This window comes from Euprymna scolopes, chromosome 38 (assembly GCF_053919585.1).
Source record: "Euprymna scolopes isolate OS-2025 chromosome 38, ASM5391958v1, whole genome shotgun sequence".
NCBI classification, from domain to species: domain Eukaryota; kingdom Metazoa; phylum Mollusca; class Cephalopoda; order Sepiida; family Sepiolidae; genus Euprymna; species Euprymna scolopes.
In genome coordinates this window covers 63,771,065-63,785,561 of record NC_136519.1, presented here as the reverse complement: position 1 = coordinate 63,785,561, position 14,497 = coordinate 63,771,065, and positions in this window count along the sequence as shown.

Sequence of the window (14,497 nt, the reverse complement as noted above, 5' to 3'; positions counted from 1 at the left end):
AACTTGCGTTATCTAATGGTAGTCCCCAATGAAGTTACATCAAGGGGAGGTCACTCACATATTATAACAATGATTGTATATTAATCTAATTGAATTCGACAACGAAGCTACGCCCAAGGGAGGTCACTTGCATATAATAACAATGATTGTATATTAATCTAATGGTATTCAACAATGAAGCTACATCTAAGGGAGGTCACTTGCATATTATAACAATGATTGTATATTAATCTAAATGAATTCGACAATGAAGCTACATCCAAGGGAGGTCACTTGCCTATTATAACAATGATTGTATATAAATCTAACAGAATTCGACAATGAAGCTACACTCCAGGGAGGTCACTTGCATATTGTAACAATGATTGTATAATAATATAATGGAATAAGAGAATGAAGCTCCATCCAAGGGAAGTCACTTGCATATTATAACAATGATTGTATATTAATCTAATGGAATCTTATAATGAAGCTACATCCATGGGAGTTAACTTGCATATTATAACATATATACTGCGCAAGCACCGTCTAAATTTTTCAAATTTGACCTATACTGCACAAGCATCGTCTAAATTTTTCAAATCGGACCTATACTGCACAAGCACCTTCAAAATTGTCAAATGGACCTATACCGCACAATACCTTCAAAATTGTCAAATCGGCCTATAATGCACAAGCACCTTCAAAATTTTCAAATCGGACCTATAATGCACAAGCACCATCTAAATTTTTCAAATCGGACCTATACTGTACAGGCACCTTCAAAATTGTCGAATCGGACCTATACTTCACCTATGTCATACAATCCCAGGCGACGACGGTTGTTCTGCTAGTGCATATACACCTACTTTATGCAATCCTGGGCTATGCCGGGTATTTTGCTAGTACAGATATCCACCTATGTAATCCATTCCGGGCGACGCTGGGCATTTGGCTAGTACATATATCAACCATTTTTTTCCAATCCATGGCATCGCCGAGTGTTCTTCCAATCCCAGGCCATGCCGGGTAATCAGCTAGTATATATCTCGTGCTAGTGCTATGTCATACTATTACGACCGACGCTCGGTATTTTGCTCGTACATATGCATCAATTTTATCCAATACGCATCTTCTTACAAATTTTGGGCCAATTTTTCGATATTTGTCGTCCGGAGGGTGGGGCTTTCATATAAGTTTGTGAATTTTTGTTGTGTCTGTTGAAAGTTTTTAGCAGACATACAAACATACATACATTTTCGCTTATATATATATATATATATATATATATATATATATAGATGACAACAGTATATTATTTTCATTGTTTTGACTCTCGAGTATATATCCGACACAGTTAAGCACAATGAATCAACCGAGAACCACATAACTCTACATGAAAACATATAAGATGTCAATGGATATATACCTGAGAATCAAAACAAGGACAAGAATATGTTTTTGTCATAGCCCTAGTGATTAATTTGAAAGCTCACCTGAAAATGAGATTCTACTTTTTTAGGTGATTACTTTGAAAACTTTGAAGAATTTATTGCGGTTTGTTTTCTTTTTTCGCTAAATCGCAATTAAAACTTCTACGTTATTAAATTTTTTTAAATTTTATTTTCTCTATCGCTCTACCTCGAACCAGGGTTGTATCCTAATAAACAACGTCTCTGACAGCATAGATACAGCACTTGCCCTCGACACTAGCGTACAAGTGCATGTATTTGGTGACTTCAATGTCCACCACAGCAACTGGCTTGGATTTTCTACTCACAGACGCAGCTGGTACCACAAATCAGGTCACGACGTCATGACGTCATCTGACGCATGCGTTGTTGACCCACCCCTGTCGAAAATTGTCGATTTCGGGGTGAAAAAGTTAACGTTTTCTCTCTCTCTCACTCTCTCTCTCTCTCACTTCGTCTTCCTTACTCTAAAGAGTGTTACTAAAAAGAAAATGGCGTCTGGTTGGGTTTTTTTGTAAAAACTTCGATCGTTAATATTTTTGTAAGCGTATTTTATTTTTACTTCTGATTTTTGGCTTGTTATTTTTCGTTTAACTATCGTATCTAACTATTCTTAACGTGCTAATAACTTTGGTATTGTTGTCATAGCGTAGAAGTTCATAGTTTAGCTTGTGTGAGGGTTCAATTTTTTTTTAACGATAACAACAATGTTTTTTTTTAATTCAGACTACCATTACAGCTTGATGACGTCAAGATCACGTGACATGACTCAGCGGGTTTTAAATACAAGTTGACCCACAATAAACGGCCCGGTGTATACTTTATGTAGAAGAGTTGGCGCCCGTATTTTTTGAGGCAGTTATAAATCAATTTAAAAATATGTAATGTTTAACATTAAAATGTCACTTTTTGGGGCCCTCCCCCTGCAAAAAATCGATCAGTTGACGAACTTGTGATAGTCCTTTTGGGCTAATTTTTCGATATTTGTCGTCCGGAGGGTGGAGATTTAATATGGTACCAAGTTTGTGAATTTTTGTTCCGTCGGTCAAAAGTTTTTAGCAGACACACAAACATACATACATACATACATTTTCGCTTTTATATATATAGATATATAGATGACTGGGAAGCCACCAGGCATCTCATCAGGGTCGCGCACATGGCAAAATCTTCTCACTTCCTGCTGAACATTGCGCCAATGAGACCACTGAATAGTTCAAAGCGGCAATTGGAATGGGGATAAAAATGGATGGTCACATTCAATGCTGCCAAGACTAAACTAGTTTCCTTCAATAATTACAAGAAGCCTTCTCTACCACCGGTGTTCGGAAAACTTGTCCCCGGAAAACTCGTACCTGAAAAACCCGTACCCGGAAAACTCGTACCCGGAATATTCGTACCCGAAAAACTGTCTCCGTTTTGCTAGGTAGGAAAACTTGTCCTTTGTTGATAAATATCGATGGAAAACACATTTTATGAGCTTCTTAAAGAAGAAATTGTCTTTTAAAGAGAATACACATCTCATAATATTTTTAAAAATTATTTTTATCTCTTTTTTCACAAAAATAAACTTAATCACGGAGTCAAGATACGAAAAACGAAACCAAATATTTATTTTAAAAAATACTCTAGTTTTAAGACTTGTGTTATTACGAAACAAAAATAAAAGAAAGAAAACACCTATTATCAAAGAAAGCAATTATTTTATTTAGAAGAATTTAGTTTAAACAATTCTTGTGTTATTACGAAACAACAAAAAAGAAAACACGGTATTATGTAATTTTGGTACTGCGCTGAAATAATGTTATTATTTTGAAAGCCGCTCCTGACATTGGGGGAGGGTATCGTTTAAAAGTCATTACGGGGGCACTTGTGCAGTATGCAGACGGCGGCTATTGTTAAAGGGCGATAACTCCAATTTATTTTTGGTCAAATAACGCGACAAATAAGTAACAAACAAGATTTTTTTCAGAACAGAAAAATATTTGAAACCCAAACATTTATTGTATCAAAATGTATCAATATATAATTATAAAAACATTTATTTAAAAGTAAACGTAATTTTTTATGATTGTTTCCTCAAAGCATTTTATTTCACTTTATTCGTCAAATTTTATTTTTAATCGCGCGTGTATTTATTTATTTATTTTATTTTTTCTTTGGGTAAATTTAATTCATACTTTTATTTCGTGCTTGTTTTTATTTTGTTTTTATTTAATTTAATTTAATTTTTATTCATTATATTCTTCACTGAGTATTATTTTTTTGGTAAATTATTTTTTCGTACATATTCAAATAATGCTTTTGCCCCCCCCCCCTTTTTTTGGCCTCAAATAGTACCTTCGAAAAGTTTCCGTGATTAAATAAACCAAAGAAAACCTTTTGCGCATGTGCTTTGAAGGAGTAATGATTAAATAAAAACACCAGGGCCCACGTTCTCGTGAAGTATCAAATTTTCTAACTTAAATATTTGTTTTATTATTTGATAATACAAGATGTGTTTTCTTTTTTGTTTGTTTCGTAATAACGCAAGAAATGTTAAAAACGAGTATTTTTTTAAGAAATATATGATTTCGTTTTTCGTGTCTTTCGTTCGGTTTCGTTACATAATCAACCGTATCCACGTCCCGGTAGCTTGATTTTTTTCCGAGCAGTGATCTTGGACATTACCTAAAAATATACAAATGTATTATCTGAGGAGGGGGGGGTCGTTTTAAAACTCTATCTACCTCAGTATTTTCTTTAATTTTCTATTTTTGAGTGATTATCGAGACTCCTAAGATGTGATTATCTCATGTCGGACATTTTTTGTACAAACATGACTTGTTTTTTTTAATAAATAAACACTTTAAAATAAGTTGAACCACCAAAAATTTCAAAACTAAGTAGAAATCGAACACTTAGAAAAATCAATTTAATTTTTTTTTAAACAACAGTAAACAAGTAAAAATATTTTCTTAAAATATTATGGGTTGTGTATTCCCTTTTAAAGACAATATCTTCTTCAAGAACGGTCATAAAATGTGTTTTCAATCGATATTTATTCAATAAGGGACCAGTTTTCCTACCTAGCAAAAAGGGACAAGTTTTCCGGGGTCGAGTTTTCCGGGTACGAGTTTTCCGGAGACGAGTTTTCCTGGGACGAGTTTTCCTAGATTCCTACCACCAATAGCAATGGCCAATGACTCTTTATCTGAAAGTACATATTTTAAACCTAACGCTCACATGAAATTTGAGTTGGAACAATTACATTGAGAGTATCGCCAGGACCGCTGCGAAGAAGGCGGATTCTCTCTACCTTGCTAGACAGATACTAACGCCCGAAAGTATCCTATACCTCTATAAGGCCACCATTCGCCCATGTATGGAGTATTGTTGTCATATCTGGGCTGGTGCATTGACTAAGATTTCTCGCTTCTAGATAAGGTTCAAAAGAGAGTCGCCAATCTGATAGGTCCTGAACTGTCCTATCGACGAAACGTTGCATCCCTCGGCCTGTTCTACAAGTACTTTAACGGTGAATGCTCTGACGAACTGCAAGCATTTGTGCCCCCTCGACGTAAATACCCCCGACAAACTCGACAAGCAGCTAAATCCCACCCCTTCACTGTAGAGATCCCTAAATGCAAGAGAGCCTTTTACTCCAGTAGTTTCTTCCCCAGAACAGCTAGACTTTGGAATTCCCTTCCTGGTCCATGCTTCCCCAACTGTACTGACATGCAGAAGTTCAAGTGTAACGTGAACCGACAGCTTGCTGCCCAACTCCCTACACGGTACCCATGATGCCTATGTCCCTGATAGTAGCCCCCTACAACAAAGTGGCAATGTGCCTTGTTTGGGCTGAAAATATGATAAAAAAAATATTTTTTTTTAATTTTATTGTGAAAGAAATAAAGTTCTCATTAGAATTCTACAACCTTCTACATATATTAATATATTAGCAAATGAAAAATATGATTCTTTATTTTTCAAGCGATTACGTGTAAACAACCTATGCTAATATATTAGCAAATGAAAAATATGATTCTTTATTTTTCAAGCGATTACGTGTAAACAACCTATGCTAATATATTAGCAAATGAAAAATATGATTCTTTATTTTTCAAGCGATTACGTGTAAACAACCTATGCTAATATATTAGCAAATGAAAAATATGATTCTTTATTTTTCAAGCGATTACGTGTAAACAACATATGCTAATATATTAGCAAATGAAAAATATGATTCTTTATTTTTCAAGCGATTACGTGTAAACAACCTATGCTAATATATTAGCAAATGAAAAATATGATTCTTTATTTTTCAAGCGATTACGTGTAAACAGCCTGAGAAAATAAATAAATAAAGAAAACAACAAAAAGTCGGTTTATATATAAAGTTTACAGAAAATCATCGCTCTTTCGGACCAGACAGTGTTTTAAGGATGTAGTTAATTTTGTTTGTTTTAAAAGCTTAGTCAAATATTTTGTTTGCTTTAAAATCTTAGTCAAATCTTTTGTTTGTTTTAAAAGCTTAGTCAAATTTTTTGTTTGTTTTAAAATCTTAGTCAAATATTTTGTTTGTTTAAAATCTTAGTCAAATATTTTGTATGTTTAAAATCTTAGTCAAATCTCTTGTTTGTTTTAAAAGCTTAGTCAAATCTTTTGTTTGTTTTAAAAGCTTAGTCAAATCTTCTGTTTGTTTTAAAATCTTAGTCAAATCTTTTGTTTGTTTTAAAATCTTAGTCAAATATTTTGTTTGTTTAAAATCTTAGTCAAATCTTAGTTCCTGATCAAAAATAAGTATAAAATATTACATTGCGAATAGTCATACAACACCCGCCTTTTTTTTTTTGTAGTATTAACCCTGGGCGGTAATGTGTACCTAGTACTAAAGTACTAAGTCTGGACGGTAATGTGAAAATAAAACGATTACGAGTGGTATTATTACATAGTTGGTCAGACTTAAGATAAGTCGTAAAAAATTTGGTAAACTTCCCTAAAAGGTAAAATGGCCTGGAAAAAGGGGAGCATTTTACACCAAATTTATTTGTGCAACTCACTTTAAATTCTACAATAATTACTTGTTTTCTTTTTTAAGTGTGTTCACACATAATTGCCTAAAAAGTAGAATCTCATTGAGACGGTGATTTTAAATTTACATATAATTTCTTTTTTAGAATTTGATAAATTTCTAAACGTCCATATTTTTACGTATATTATCCCCAGTTTTTATTAACTCGTTATGAGATTTTTTTAATATAATTTTCACTTGTGGCAAAATAAATGCAACAAAACAGGATTATTTCAAAGATGACCTGACAACACTAGACCAGGTCGGCGCCAGAAACATTATGAAACTTGCCAGGAGTGGCTTTTATCACCTAGATGCTAAAATAAAGCTGATCATTTCTAAGGCAATAAAAGTAAGTGAACTCCAGATCATTTACTTTGTTTTCCATAATTTATCAATAAAATAATTAAATTGGACTCTGAAATCCTGGTTCCGCGTCCTTTACATTCAGGTTATAAATATTATTCTTATAAATAGGAAAAAAATAAAAGACTCGTTTTGGAATGGAAAATGACGCTCAAATTTTCCCGATTCCGATACCCTCAAAGTTCCGATTTTTTCAATTCCCGATTCCTATTAATCTTCCCAACATGAATATTCATTAAGTTAATATATAAGTATTTACCATAATAATTAAATACCTACAGACAATAGTGTTTCATCCTTTCGGGAATCATAAGTACATGGTGTCACGATGAACGCCAGTCGAGAGATTCGAACCCTGGCAACAGAAGTCATGTCTGGCTTCAATAGAAAAGACCCGAAACATTCGGCTACCGTTAACCTCGAGAGATGTAGTTGAAATTTAAACATTTATTCTTTTAAAATGCTTTTAACGTCAATCAGAGTGATCTAATCATTATATGACGATCTACACATGTGAGCTATGTTGGCTGACTTTTTATTACAACTGAAATTGCTCAACAATGTGCTAATATATATATTTATATATATTCATATATATGCAGATGTTATATACTGGGTGATATGGTTATTATTATTAGTATTAGACGATACCACTTGTGCGCGTATGTTACGTGAGTTCTTATTGGTAAAGATATGAGTCTTAGTGAGAGTTCTTGTCTTATTACATATGATGTTGTATCTTAGAGAGAGAGAGAGAGAGAGATGTGTATGTAATGACATTTTATAACACAGACATATAATAACAATACAATTTACCTTTTTGTAGAAATCACAGACACATAGATGAGCTTTATCACAAACACATGATGAATTTATTTCCTTACGACCGGTCGTGATTTCCTCATTAAGAATTCAAAGTTTCACATCTTAGTTTCTGAAGTGACGTCTCGCTTCAGACGTCCGCCTGTCTCTGAGTTTTCTCACTGACCGTCTCCCCTGACTGTCTCTCCTGACAGTCTCTCTGACTGTCTCTCTGACTGTCTCCGCGACCAACTAACTCCCACTTCCTATATTGAGAAATCCATGCATGCCAGCCACGTGAGCAAAATTCACGTGTTTCAACATGCGCGACTTTGCACGTTTCCGACATTGATTTCCCAATAACCTATTTTCTCTTGTGTTGTTTCCACAAAGGAATTTAACCTACATATCTAATTTATTTAACCCATATTTTATTATCCACATTCTTTTAACAATTGAATAGTTTATTTACTATTTACAATACAATTTACTGGACATTCCATTTAAACCTATTGTTCTTTAAAACTTATGTCCAGGGTTCGATTTCTGCTTTCTCTTATTTTCATTTTAACTAATCTCTCTATTTTTATACTTACATGAAAAGGGGACAGCCCTTATCATGTAACACAGATATATACTTATATATATGCAAATATATATTCATCTATAAATTAAGATTTTTGATATGACAGAGGCACATTCGAAATGAATAATTCTGTTTATAGCACAATTGAACCATGATATGTGTTATTTGCATTTTAAACTTTAATTAAAACGATTATCTAAAATAATTTTATAAAATCAACAGTAGATTCTCTACAGTGCATTGCAGACTACTGTAGACTATGTGTAACTGTGGAGAGGTTTTAAAACTGGACGATTTTACCGGCTCTGATGACAATAAAGGATGTGAGGATGAAAATTTGTTGATCCTTATTCATTTCCAGGCAATGTTGTATCTGCCTCCTAGTGTGTGTGTGTGTGTGTATATATATATATATATATATATATATATATATATATATATATATATATATATAATAAAGCTGAATGTGTATGGGTGTCTGCACACATATAGACTCCTATACTTGCCACATGCCATCATAGAAGACGTATAAAGGAGCAAAAATGGGTATGTTACATTTTGAACAGACGTGGTGTATTAACATTGTGGAGTTTCCGTACGCACCTAGTCCCCAAATAGCGAAAATAAAAACAAAGAACAAAAACTTTTACAAAAGTTTTTGATATAGATGCGCATAAGAAACCTTGATAAGCATGTTTAAACTGTGAACAGGGATGCTATAATAAAATTGTGGGGTCTGGGTTCATGCCTTACTTCTATAGAATGGAAAATTTCCACACTTTAACAAAAATGTTTGATATCTGTCCGTGTAACATATAATTGTGGGATCTATCTGGTTTTTTTTGAATAGATTTTATTTTATTTACCTTTTTTACTAAAATATAGTTTCAGAAAAATAAGTTGTTTGTGAGTAATGTCGAAACCAATTTAGGTGAGCGAAATAGAATTTGATCTGTATTTAACTATTTTCCGACAGGGTTAAACTATTTGATTTGATTTTATTAATAATTGGTATTATTGTCCCTTTTAAGTACCTGATCTTTATTTTAATATCAAAGTTACTTAAGGAGGTTTGGTTTAACTTTTTCATTTTTTTATCATAAATTATAAAAATATTGGTCAAATCCTATTTCAGTCAGCTAAATTGGTTTGGACAATACACTCTCAAAATTATCTAATATATAAATTGCACTATGTCAGTCTGCTGTGTCTGTCTCCGTTTTTCAATGTAATCAACTATATCAGAGACATTCAAAATGTAATGCCTCATATTTTTTAATTATTTTTAGAGATTGCTAAGAAGATAACGTACCAACTATTTGATTACTAAGAAGATAACGTTACCAACTATTTGATTACTAAGAAGATAACGTTACCAACTATTTGATTACTAAGAAGATACCGTTACCAACTATTTGATTACTAAGAAGATAACGTTACCAACTATTTGATTACTAAGAAGATAACGTTACCAACTATTTGATTACTAAGAAGATAACGTTACCAACTATTTGATTACTAAGAAGATAACATTACCAACTATTTGATTACTAAGAAGATAACGTTACCAACTATTTGATTACTAAGAAGATAACGTTTACAACTATTTGATTGCAAAGAAGATAACGTTACCAACTATTTGATTACTAAGAAGATAACGTTGCCAACTATTTGATTACTAAGAAGATAACGTTACCAACTATTTGATTACTAAGAAGATAACGTTACAAACTATTTGATTACTAAGAAGATAACGTTGCCAACTATTTGATTACTAGGAAGATAACGTTACCAACTATTTGATTACTAAGAAGATAACGTTACCAACTATTTGATTACTAAGAAGATAACGTACTAACTATTTGATTACTAAGAAGATAACGTTACCAACTATTTGATTACTAAGAAGATAACGTTGCCAACTATTTGATTACTAAGAAGATAACGTTACCAACTATTTGATTACTAAGAAGATACCGTTACCAACTATTTGATTACTACGAAGATAACGTTACCAACTATTTGATTACTAAGAAGATAACGTTACCAACTATTTGATTACTAAGAAGATAACGTTACCAACTGTTTGATTACTAAGAAGATAACGTTACCAACTATTTGATTGCTAAGAAGATAAAGTTACCAACTATTTGATTACTAAGAAGATAACGTTATCAACTATTTGATTACTAAGAAGATAACGTTACCAACTATTTGATTGCTAAGAAGATAAAGTTACCAACTATTTGATTACGAAGAAGATAACGTTACCAACTATTTGATTACTAAGAAGATAACGTTACCAACTATTTGATTACTAAGATAACGTTGCCAACTATTTGCTGACTAAGAAGATAACGTTACCAACTATTTGATTACTAAGAAGATAACGTTACCAACTATTTGATTACTAAGAAGATAACGTTACCAATTATTTGATTACTACGAAGATAAAGTTACCAACTATTTGATTACTAAGAAGATAACGTTACCAACTATTTGATTACTAAGAAGATAACGTTACCAACTATTTGATGGCTAAGAAGATAATGTTAGCAACTATTTGATTACTAAGAAGATAACGTTACCAACTATTTGATTACTAAGAAGATAACGTTACCAACTATTTGATTACTAAGAAGATAACGTAACCAACTATTTAAGAGGCATTCCAAAAGTAATGTCTCCTTTGTATATTGTTATTTTTTATGGTTTTGGAGCTTCCTAGAAAGATAATGTTTTTAACTATATGAAAGGCATTCCAAAAGTAATGCTCCCATATTTTTAATTGTTTTTGAAGATTGAGGCTCAGGCGAACATTTGAAAAAATAACAAAAAAAACATCTATTCCTTGAGGTAGATAGTAATAAACCAGTTTTCATCTGCGCATGCGTTAAAGTGCTACACGTTGAAAATGACGTCTTCTTTGCTTTATTTTTTTTACTGTGGTATTTCTTTCACATAATAATTTGAACTAAATAAATTAATTGAAACCGAATTCAAAAAATGATAACTTGAAACGACTATACAACATACTATTTGTATTATCTTCTTGTCCTGTCTTGTCTTTCTTTCTTAATTTCTTTGTTTCTTTTTCGTCTTCGTCTTGTCATCTTCTTGTCTTCTTCTTTCTAGTATATGATTATATTATTATTATTATTTTATTATTATTATTATGATGCTGATGATGATTTAGCTTATGAATGTCTCTATGGAAAGGGATGGGATTCACCCCGGCTTCAAACAAGGAGCTTCAAAGATCAAGGGGTTTCCTAAGGGTGTTGGTTATACCTATAATTGCAGAGGTTTGAAGGCCGCCTAAAACATCAGGGATTTGTAGTTTCTTTCAATTGTCCTTCCAGACGACTTGATAGTACTCCTAGTGTACCAACTACGACCGGGATTATTTGTGTTGTTTTAACCCCGTGTATACGCCTTATCTCCAAGGCCAATTGAGCATAATTGCTCCACTTCTCATTCTCATTCTCTCTCACATTCCTGTCCCAGGGTACTGAGAAGTCTACAATCTTCCATTTTTTGAGACTTTGTCAATGACGACCAAATCCGGACGATTATGTTCCAATTGCTTGGTCGTTATGACACTTTTGTCCCACCATACCTCTACTTTGCCATCCTCACTTGTTCTCACTTTATCAGGCACCTCCTAAAACCATTTTCCATCACACTTCACCCCAACCCTCTTACACACCTCCCAATATATACGGAGTCCCATGCGATCGTGTCTTTTGCGGTACTCTCTCTGGGCCAGTCCACTATCCACTACACTCTGCTGCAAGGTGCTGCAAGACTCTGAGGTCTTACCAAAATTCCAGCATTCTGCAGAAATGTCCTCTCCTAGAACCACTTTTTTGAACAATCGTTTTCCTAATGCCTGCTCTTGTGCTGCACAAATAAAAGCTTAAGTACTTTTAGCCAGATACCCAACTCTAAGCCATTGCCATGATCTTTCATCAGCCACTTCTGCTATATCCTGGAAGAACCTTCCATGCATTTTCTTCCTAATAATCAACCTTGGTCTCACATACCTCCACTTCATTGGCAACAACCTTAAGCATCCACTCCTCACTTCTAACCACATGATCCTTCAACGACATCTCCTCTGTTTTAACACAATCTTTTACACTTTTCAATCCTCTCCCACCATCTTTCCTCTTTTGATACATCCTTGCTACGCTACTTCGAATGTGAAACATACCAAACATTGCTAAAACGTTTCTTGTTTTGATATCCATGGCATGCAAATCCTTGTCAGACCATTCTAAAATTCCCGCACTGTATCTCAAAACACTGACTGCCCATGCATTTACTGCTTTCATTAGATTTCCTCCGTACAATTTCGACTTTGCAATTAGTTTCACTCTTCTAAGATACTCCTTCCTGACTTTTCTTTCATTTCTCTGTTCATGATGCCTACACCCTCCAGCACTCCCAAATACTTCTGTATCTTCTATTTCTTTCATGATTTCTCCATTTGGCAGCACTATTCCATTCGAATGAACCTTTACTACTCTTTTCATCACCAGCACCACACATTTACTAATCCCAAACTCCATCCCAATGTCTTCTGAGTATGGCCCCACAAGTTCTACCAGTCTCTCCATTTCCTTTTCATTTCTACCGAATATTTTCAAATCATCCATAAACAATAGATGGTTGAGGCATCTGTCACCAGATCCAAAGTTATGCCCCAGTTTTTCTCTTTTCAAGAGGATGCTCAGTGGCATCATTATCATTACAAAAAGAAGTGGCGATAACGAATCTTCTTGAAATATCCCACGTTCAATGCCAACCTGCCCCATCTCCTCTCTGTTTGCTGTCAGCACCGTTTTCCATTGAGCGATACTTGTCTCTAAAAGCCCTACCACTTTCTCAGCAACCTTCATCATCAATAGTGTTTCACGTATCAACGAACGAGGAACCATGTCATAAGCCTTTTTGTAATCGATCAATGCTACGCTCACATTTCTCTTCTTCTTCTTTGCATCCTGCAGTATTGCTTTATCAATTAGTAGTTGCTTTGAGTACCTCTCGAGCCTTTCCGGCACGCCTTTTGTTCGTCAGGAAAAACACCATTACTCTCTAGATGTTCATGAATTTTCTCCGCAAATATTCCAGTCAACAGTTTTCACATCAATGGCAGACATGTAATTGGTCTATAATTATTGGCATCTGTTCCTTTTGCGTTTTCGCATCCATGTCCAGGTGTTTTCGTTATTCTCATATTTTGTCATTCTTATGAATCTTCCGTGGAGTTGTTTCTCTTCCCATTTCTCTTTTCTCGTTTTTTCGTTTTTCTCTCTGTTTTCTGTTTTGTTTTTTCAGTGTCTCTCGCTGCCATAATTATTCTTTCAGTGTTTTGCATTATGTATTTTTCTAGTTCTTTTGTCGTGTCCTTCACACAGTCTTCTATAGAGATCAGTCCCCTCCCACCGTCTTTCCTTTTCACGTAGAGTCTGTCAATATCGTCCTTTGGGTGTAGTGCATTATGCATGGTCATGAGTTTCCTGGTTTTCTGGTCGAGTTGTCTCAGTTCTTTTGTCCACCCTATAAACGGCCCAGAGTATCTTACCAGTGATACTGCCCATGTATTAATACCTTTTATTAGGTTTCTACTATATAATTTAGTTTCCAGGAGTTTTATTACTACAATAATAATAATAATAATAATAATAACATTAATAATAATAATAATAATAATAATAATAATAATAATAATAATAATAACAAGGAATTGTCTTACTCATGTTCGAATGTTTTATGTTTCTGTCTTTGTGTACATTTTTTTTCCGGCCAAAAGCGACAACAGCGACGGAGTTTAAAAAATAACATATAAACCGAGAAACTGAATCGCTAATAACTGCAGCACAAGATGATTCGATAAGAACCAACCATATCAAAGCAAGGATCGATAAAACACAAGAAAACAGCAAATGAAGACTCTGTGGACAAAGATACGAAACGATAAACCATATAGTAAGCGAATGCAGCAAACTTGCCCAAAAGGAATACAAAAACAGGCATGACCAAGTTGGGAGAGTGTAAACGACTTCCAAGTGGGGAATTGTGTAAACGACTTCATTTTGAGCGGACAGACAAATGGTACAAACATAAACCTGCAACAGCACTCGAAAACGAGAACCACAAAATCCTATGGGACATGGACATATAGACGGACAAACCCATCCAAGCAAGAAGACCAAATGTCGTAATAATTAACAA